The sequence below is a fragment of the Asparagus officinalis genome, chromosome 3 (assembly GCF_001876935.1).
Source record: "Asparagus officinalis chromosome 3, Aspof.V1, whole genome shotgun sequence".
In the NCBI taxonomy this organism is placed as follows: Eukaryota; Viridiplantae; Streptophyta; class Magnoliopsida; order Asparagales; family Asparagaceae; genus Asparagus; species Asparagus officinalis.
This window is the reverse complement of record NC_033796.1, coordinates 17379682-17388873: the sequence shown is the minus strand read 5'-3', so window position 1 is coordinate 17388873 and position 9192 is coordinate 17379682. Positions and strand designations below refer to the sequence as shown.

At 41.5% G+C, this 9192-nt stretch overlaps 1 pseudogene; it reads right to left on the bottom strand.

Moving 5' to 3' along the window:
• On the bottom strand, window positions 410–7039 carry LOC109834693 (annotated as a pseudogene).

Genomic DNA, 9192 nt, shown 5'->3' with positions numbered 1-9192 from the left:
GAAGAGTACAAACTAAGATTACAAATCACTCAAACCCACCAATTAATCTCATCAACAAATCTCTAATTCTCTCCAAACAAAACCCTAACCAATAGCTTAGAAAATAACTTTTTTCTGTGCTCCAAATATCCCTAATTTTCTTCTCAATTTTCTTATCCAATTGTTCCATATATATAGAAATCCTAAAATCATAAACATACTAGGAATTCAAAAAAAAAAAAAAAAAAAAAAAACAGATTAGGAATCCTAATAACATGTTACCAAAACAGATTTAGAATCATGTTATCAAAACAGATTAGGAATCCCAATAACCTGTTACCAAAACAAATTAGAGAACATATTAGGAACCTGCTATCCAACAATAGCTGATTACCAAAATCCAACATCCTAATCAATATAAACCATCCCTCTACTCAGCTTGCTTCTGGTAAACGTAGGTAAGCCCGTACTTACCACAGTAATGCCGATCCTTATGGTTCGCCATGAAAGTCCCGGCACAACACTCCCCATTTCGGCACTCCTTCCTCAACCTTTTAACTTTCCCACCATCATCAACCCTATAAAACTGCAGAACAGTGAGCTTCACCGGTTGCAAATTCATCTAACACCTTCCATTGAGTCATGAAATCCCGAGAAATCTACAAGCATCATCTATTTTATATCCCAGAAAAGTTCATCAACACTTTTTATGGGTTATGGGGTTGCTCTGCAGAGTTGCATAAGTCACTGTACAGAAGTAATAAAATTTTGGGTTTGGACATTTTTCACCCTAAAATCTTTCTGTTGTGCGCGGCGGAAGCTTTCTAGGGCAACACGAACAATAACTAGAACTAAACCACAAACAATATGCAAACCACAATCACAGCAAGAACACACAATTTACGTGGTTCGGCAAGTTGCCTACGTCCACGGGGCAAGGAGGGGGGAGTTCTTCCACTAGAAATCAAGAGAATACAAATAGGGTTACAAATCTCTCAGACCAAACCCTAAAACAAAGCTCTAGATCTCTCAAAGCTCTCTCCCAATTGGATGCAATGATTCTCTCTCTCTTTGGCTGCTTAAATTCGTCCAACCTCTACCCTAAACAAACAGGTTTAGGTATATATAGAACTTACAAAACGAACCGGGTCGAAAACCTGAAAAACTGATATCCAACAGCGTCGGTCGACCGGACCGGTCGACCGCGATCAATTCCGGTCGACCGGCCCGGTCGACCGATCACCATCCAGCAGAAGCCCCAAAAATCCAGAGAGCCGTCGGTCGTCCGCACCGGTCGACCGAAACATCTGCGGTCGACCGGGCCGGTCGACCGACCTCCTTCCAGACGCACAGGAAGCCTTGTGCACGAATGCGGTCGACCGGACCGGTCGACCGCCGCCTGTTTTTCCTGATTCTGCTGCTGATGCTGAAATTCCTTCAATTCTCCACCTCGGCGAATGTTTCCACCAAAACTGAGCCGACACCAAACCATCCAATAGTTCCTCAACAGGTCCAGGAACAATACTCGAGCTGAAACACGATCTCCCCCCATCTTGATCAACTGATCAAACCGGCTGCATCTAAAGACTGCCTACGTATCCTCTTGCCCAAGGAATCAAGCCGAACGTAGTTCATATTAATGGCCTCCAAAGGCCTCAGCACTGAAGGATGTTCAAAAGCTTCAAACAATGACCAAATTTCACTCCTGAAACAACTTTGGTCAACATATCTGCAGGGTTGTCATTTGTGTGGACCTTCTCCAATATGACATCTCCATCATCCAAGACGTCCCGTACAAAGTGGAATCTGACGTCGATGTGCTTCGTGCGCGCATGATAAACCTGGTTCTTCGCCAAATAGATAGCCGACATACTATCACAATATATCCGAATAGTCTCCTGTGCAATCCCCAAGTCCTCCAATAATCCACGCAACCATAAAGCCTCCTTAATAGCTTCAGTAACTGCCATATACTCTGCCTCTGTAGTAGAGAGAGCCACTGTGGACTGAAGCGTGCAACGCCAACATACAGGTGCACCTGCCAATGTAAAAGCATAACCTGACGTAGACCGGCGTTTGTCAAGATCTCCAGCATAATCTGAATCCACATAACCAATACAAGCCTGCCCGTCCTTCTCATCCTTCTGAAACACTAAACCAACATCCACGGTGCCTCGAACATACCGTAGAATCCACTTCACGGCCTCCCAGTGACCCTTCCCGGGGTCATGCATGTATCTCGATACCATGCTCACGGCCTGTGACAAATCTGGCCTCGTACACACCATCGCATACATCAAGCTACCTACTGCACTAGCATATGGGACCTTCGACATATAATCTCTGTCCTCAACTGAAACAGGTGACATCAACGCTGAAAGCTTGAAGTGGGGAGCCAATGGTGTGCTAACTGCTTTTGCATTGCCATCAAAGCTGAATTTCTTCAACATCTTCTGCAAGTAGCTCTTCTGTGTAAGCTTCAATTTCCCCTTCACCCTGTCTCGCTCGATCTCCATACCCAATATCTTCTTTGCCTCTCCAAGATCCTTCATCTCAAACTCGGATGATAACTCCTCTTTCAGCTTTCGAATAGCCGAAGAATTCCTGGAAGCAATAAGCATATCATCAACATATAAAAGCAAATATATGAGCTCACCATCCTGTAGCTTGTGCATATAAACACATGGGTCATATGGGCTCCTTGTGTACCCTCGGCCAATCATAAAGCCGTCGAATCTCTTATACCACTGTCTTGGTGACTGCTTCAAACCATAAAGAGACTTCTTCAGCTTACAAACCAAATTTTCCTTTCCTGCAGCTTTGAAACCCTGTGGTTGTGTCATGTAGATCTCCTCATCTAAATCACCGTGTAGAAAGGCTGTCTTCACATCCATCTGGACCAAATCCAAATCCAACTGTGCCACCAACGCCAATAAAATCCGAATCGACGAATGCTTCACAACGGGTGAAAATACCTCGTTGTAATCAATGCCCTCAAGCTGTGCATATCCCTTGGCAACTAATCTGGCTTTGAACCGAATGTCCCCAATAGAAGATCCCTCCTTCTTCGCATATACCCACTTGCAACCAATAGCTTTCTTACCCTTAGGTAGATGTGCAAGTGTCCAAGTGTCGTTCTTCTGAAGAGACCGCATCTCCTCCTCCATAGCTTCCCTCCACCTGATCGAATCGGGGCTAGACTCTGCCTCCCTGAATGTGGCTGGAACCATATCATCAACGACCTCCACTGATAATGCATATGCGACCATGACATCATTATACCTAGCTGGCCGACGAATCTCTCTCCTCGGTCTATCTGCTGCAATGGTCCTCTGAACATGACCCTGTTCCTGAGTCCCATGATCTACTGTATCCTGTATCTGCCCATCTGTCATCTCATCTCCTCCCAGTGTCACCTCTGTAGGAGCCTCAATGGATACAGTGTTCTCTGGAGTGGGTGGAGTCACATCATCCTCCACCTGCTGCGATATCTCTCCTGTCTGGTCTCCCTCCACCTGCTGAGGGGTTCGAGGCCTCATCATGTACGCCTCGTCAAATGTGACATCTCTGCTAATAACTATCTTCTTGTCCTGTGGATCCCATAACTTGAAGCCTTTGACTCCATCTCTAAATCCCACAAAGACTGCTTTCCTCGCTCTCGGATTTAATTTACCATCACTGACATGATAATAAGCTGGACACCCGAATATCCGAAGCGACTCATAGTCACTAGCCTCCGAACCAAACCAACGCTCCAAAGGAGTCTTCCCGTCTATCGCAGTGCACGGCAACCTGTTCACAAGATGGCTCGCATAAACCAACGCCTCGGCCCAAAAAGATCTAGGCAATCCACTCTGCGTCATCATACACCGCACCTTCTCCAGCAAGGTACGGTTCAATCTCTCAGCCACCCCGTTCTGTTGCGGTGTCTCTCGAACTGTGAAGTGTCTTCTAATGCCGTGATCCCGGCAAAACTGCAGAAACGGATCACTCTTGTACTCTCCACCGTTATCTGAACGTAGAGTCTTCACCTTTCTACCTGTCTGCAGCTCCACTTTCTTTTTCCACTCCACAAAAATATCCAGGACCTGATGTTTATGCTTCATCGGGTATACCCAATTCCTCCTGGAATAATCATCAATGAAAGTGACAAAATAGTTGGCCCCACCAAGAGATGTGTTCTTGGAAGGACCCCAAACGTCCGTGTGAATATAATCCAATGTACCTTGGGTGTTATGAACAGCGGTGCCGAACTTCACTCTAGTCTTCTTCCCAAGTACACAATGCTCACACAATTCCATCTTGCAGGTCTTAGCACCTTTCAATAGCCCCTGTTTAGCCAATGACTGTAGGGACTTATCTCCTGTGTGTCCAAGTCTCATGTGCCATAAGGTGGTAGTGTCCTCCTCTGTAGTGATAGAAGCTGCCAGACCCCCTGTAACTGTCTTGCCCTTCAAGTAGTATAGGTAGTTTTCCCTGACACCTCGCATCACCACCATAGAACCCTTCGTGACCTTCACTGTAGCATCCTCTAAGATCACTCGATATCCTGCTGCCTCCAAAGTCCCAAGAGAAATGATGTTCTTCGTCAACTGCGGCACGAACCTCACTTCCTTCAATTCCCTCACTACACCATCATGCATCCTGATCCGGACTGAACCAATACCACCAATAGGGCATACGTGATCATTACCCATAAGCACGACATCCCCTCTTTCCAGCTCCTCAAAGCTAGAAAACCACTCCCTCTTAGGGCAGATGTGATATGTAGCTCCCGAATCCATCATCCACTCCGTGGAATCCGCATAGCAAACCGACGGTAAAGCAGGGCATGAATAGCCTGAAGAATCTGAATCTGAATGCTCACCAATAGCTTTTGCAACATTCACTTCTGAAGCTTGTGCAGCTTTCCCCTTATTCTTTCCGGCTTTTTCTTTCCACTTTGGGCAGTCAATCTTCCAATGTCCTTCTTCTTTACAATACCGACATTGATTTCTACCAACACTCTTATAGGCACTCCTATTCTTTGACTTTGAGCGGTTGAACTGACGACGGTTTGGATCTCGGCCTCGAACTGCTAACGCATCTCCCGATGCCTTCTCGGAGGGTTCACCATCACTCTTCCTCAACTCATAGTTCACCAAAGCTGAGGTCACCTCCTTGTAGCTAACTGTAGTTCTTCCATTGATCATAGTGAGAACGAACGTACCATAATCATCTTCGGGCAACGAACACAGAAGTAGCATCGCCTTGTCTTCATCCTCAACTATAATATCAACATTGGCCATATCTGAAAGTAGCTTAGTGAAATTGTTGACATGCTCCCTGATGGAAACCCCTCTCTTCATCTTGAACTGGTAAAATCTCTTCTTCAAGTGAAGCCGATTCTCAATGCTCTTCGTAAGATATTTCTCATTGAGTGTTTCCCACATCTTCTTCGCCGACGTCTCGTTCATAACATCATAAATAAGATCCGGCGTCAAGCATGACCTAATAACACCACAAGCTCTACTGTTCATCTTTCTCCAAACCTTATCCTCCAACTCAGCGGGTTTCTCTTTTAACTCAAGAGTCTCCTCCAAATTCTGTGCATCCAAAGCATCCATCACCTGACACCTCCACAATCCAAAATTGATCTTGCCATCGAACTTCGGAACATCAATCTTCGTGTTATTGATGCTCAGACTCTGTATCGCCTTTGTTAGAGACGAACCTGACGTGCTTGCATCTCCCATGTTGTCGATCTAGCTCTGATACCAATTGTTGTGCGCGGCGGAAGCTTTCTAGGGCAACACGAACAATAACTAGAACTAAACCACAAACAATATGCAAACCACAATCACAGCAAGAACACACAATTTACGTGGTTCGGCAAGTTGCCTACGTCCACGGGGCAAGGAGGGGGGAGTTCTTTCTACTAGAAATCAAGAGAATACAAATAGGGTTACAAATCTCTCAGACCAAACCCTAAAACAAAGCTCTAGATCTCTCAAAGCTCTCTCACAATTGGATGCAATGATTCTCTCTCTTTGGCTGCTCAAATTCGTCCAACCTATATCCTAAACAAACAGGTTTAGGTATATATAGAACTTACAAAACGAACCGGGTCGAAAACCTGAAAAACTGATATCCGCTTCGTCGGTCGACCGGCCCGGTCGACCGCGATCAATTCCGGTCGACCGGCCCGGTCGACCGATCACCATCCAGCAGAAGCCCCAAAAATCCAGAGAGCCGTCGGTCGTCCGCACCGGTCGACCGAAACATCTGCGGTCGACCGGGCCGGTCGACCGACCTCCTTCCAGACGCACAAGAACCCTTGTGCACGAATGCGGTCGACCGGACCGGTCGACCGCCGCCTGTTTTTCCTGATTCTGCTGCTGATGCTGAAATTCCTTCACTTTCTTATTGTAATTTGACACGCACATCTTCATATTTTATTCATACCCAAATCTATTACCTTGTTTTAGCGCGCTATGAAAAAAACAATTTAATCAGCTCTGAGCTTTAAAACTTTTTAAGGTATGAGTGCAAGAATACTACACTCAAATATTCATATTTTAATTTATGAACCCAAATCAATTGATTAATTAAGTTGTCATAAATAGCACACTTTAAAAATAAGATCTCATCAACTCTATAGCAGTGAATTCTTAAGAGAATGGAGCAATACCTTCTTTTTCTTGTGCTTGATCTTTTTGCGCTTGGTAGGTCTTCTTCTTCCTCTTCTTGGTGCCACCGCAGAGGCGGAGGACAAGGTGGAGCGCCGACTCCTTCTGAATGTTGTAATCGGCCAGGGTCCAGCCATCCTCGAGCTGCTTTCTCGCGAAAAGGAACCGATGCTGATCCGGAGGGATCTCAACACCATCGAAGTCGGCGAGGAGATGTGCAGAAAGTTCGAGTAGAGGAGGATGAGAGGCAAAGGAGGAGATCGGGAGATGGCTGAATAAAGAAATGGAGATTTGAATGGTTTTTAGGGTTTTTACAGAGCGGTCAAGCAAAAATTTAGGGGGAAAATTGTGGCCCTCAGTCTCAAAACTAAAGTGAAAATATGACCATCCATCTAGATTGCCAATCTAGAAGGAATTTTCCGTCTAGGTTGACGTAACCTAGACGGATTAACGTAGATGGAAAATTTTCCGCCTAGGTTGGATCAAACTAGACGGAACAAAATTCCGTCTAGGTTAATCCGTCTAGATTGCTTGATTTTCTACTAGTGCGTGTCCAACATTTACATAGCCACCATTCACTTGAATTTGATTTTTTTTAAAGAAAGTTAAATTCGTGTCTTAATTTTGGGCCTAAAGTGGGCCTCCTGGAATTGAATTTCTCTTACAACGCCAAGCATATCATACATTTGTTTAGTTTGTTGGGTATTTAGTGTTGTGTATGATAACACACTACTTCTATACATACATCAATACTATTATAAAAGTGGATTGCCATGTTAAAACTTTTTTCCCAAAATACCCTCCAAAACACATGCATACATCATATCATATCATATCATATCATATCATACTCACTTTAAAAGTGGGAGTTCTTGAAAAACTTTTATTGGTCAATTTTACCCCTAATCCTTTTTAATATTGATATTCTTATCCAAATTATAATTGATTATCAACTAAAGCTATTAAATTAAAATTAAACTCCTAAATTAATGCTCTCTTCATTCAAAACTAATCAATAAAAAATTGATCTAATGAGAATTGGTTGACAACTAAAGAGTACAAAGAAGCTTAAACTCCCAAATTAAAGCTCCCTCTATTAAAAACCAATTAATAAAAAATTAATCTAATTAGAATTAGTAAACAACTAAAGAGTAGAAAGAAGTTTAGAGCATATTAGCATTGTAAACATAATATGCATTACGCGTGTAAATATTAACCAATTGATTGATACCAAAATATGGAATTAATTAATTATCAACAAAATTTAATTAATTAAAGTATTTTTTGTGTTAGCCTCATATTTATGAGTCTACTCTCTAATCTTGTTTTGATGATTACAAACAATTTCTAACAATGGTTGTCGAGTGTTTGCATTTGTTTTGTTAGGAAATCTACACAGACATTTGTTGGAAGTCGATTGGGATTGAGCTTTCATGATTATATACATTGGAGGATGGAAGAAATAGTAGAATCAAGCCTATGCATAATCAAGCCAAAGATTCAAGATCAAGTTTCGTCCGGAAAGTTTACCAAATTGAGCTAAATCGAAGATCAAGATTGCTTGGGTATAGTTTTTATAGTTTAGGTTTATACTTTGTGTGTAGATACTTTAAGCTCAATCATATAAACACATACACATTTTTGTTTTCAAGTTTATATAAATATGAAATATATTTATTTATTTATATTCATACATACACGTTTTATATTTATCGACTTTGTTTAGTAATATGTTTAGCCATATAGATATGAAACAAATGACCAATTTTATACACATACTCATATGTTTCATATTCTACTATATTTGGAAAATATTGTGTTTTGAATTATAGACACATAAAAAATATTTTATATCTTTTATCAAGTCTATAATCTATTGAAAAGTGTTTCAAAACTTGTTTAGAAGAATTTAATCAAAAATCAACTATTTGACTGTTTCGTATTTTTGACCAGTTTACAAAATAATTAAGTTTTCATAAATGAGAAATGAAATTTGAAAAATTATATTTCTAACATGTTCAATATAATATTTACAAATATTTTCCTAAGTTTTACAAATTTTAGAGTTGATTTACTATGTTAAATCGATTTTACAAACTCAAGTATTTCAGCAGTTTTCAGAATCTAAAATATCTATTTAAAACATTTAATTCTCACAAATTGTTAGTGATATTTCATAAATTCTTTCTCTAAAATATTTATTTACATGACTAGAAACGTTTCTCAAAATTTTATATTTTTTTTGGAGTTGATTTGATATTTTTAATTGATTTTATAAAGCCAACTATGGAAACATTTCAGGATCTACCAAATCTGCTGTACGTGTTTTCTGTCGATGAACAGTGTTTCGGTCGACCGGTAGAGTGCCACCAGTTGACCGAATAGTGTGTCATTGCCTAACGGCTAGTTTTGTCTAGATTTGGATTTTTTGGGGGTTTGCCTCATTTTTTGTGCCTTTTCCTTGCTTGGGATGATATGTTGAGAGACTATATATAGTCCTCAACACTTAGATTTTAGATTTTGTCATGGAAGAACAAGTTTTACA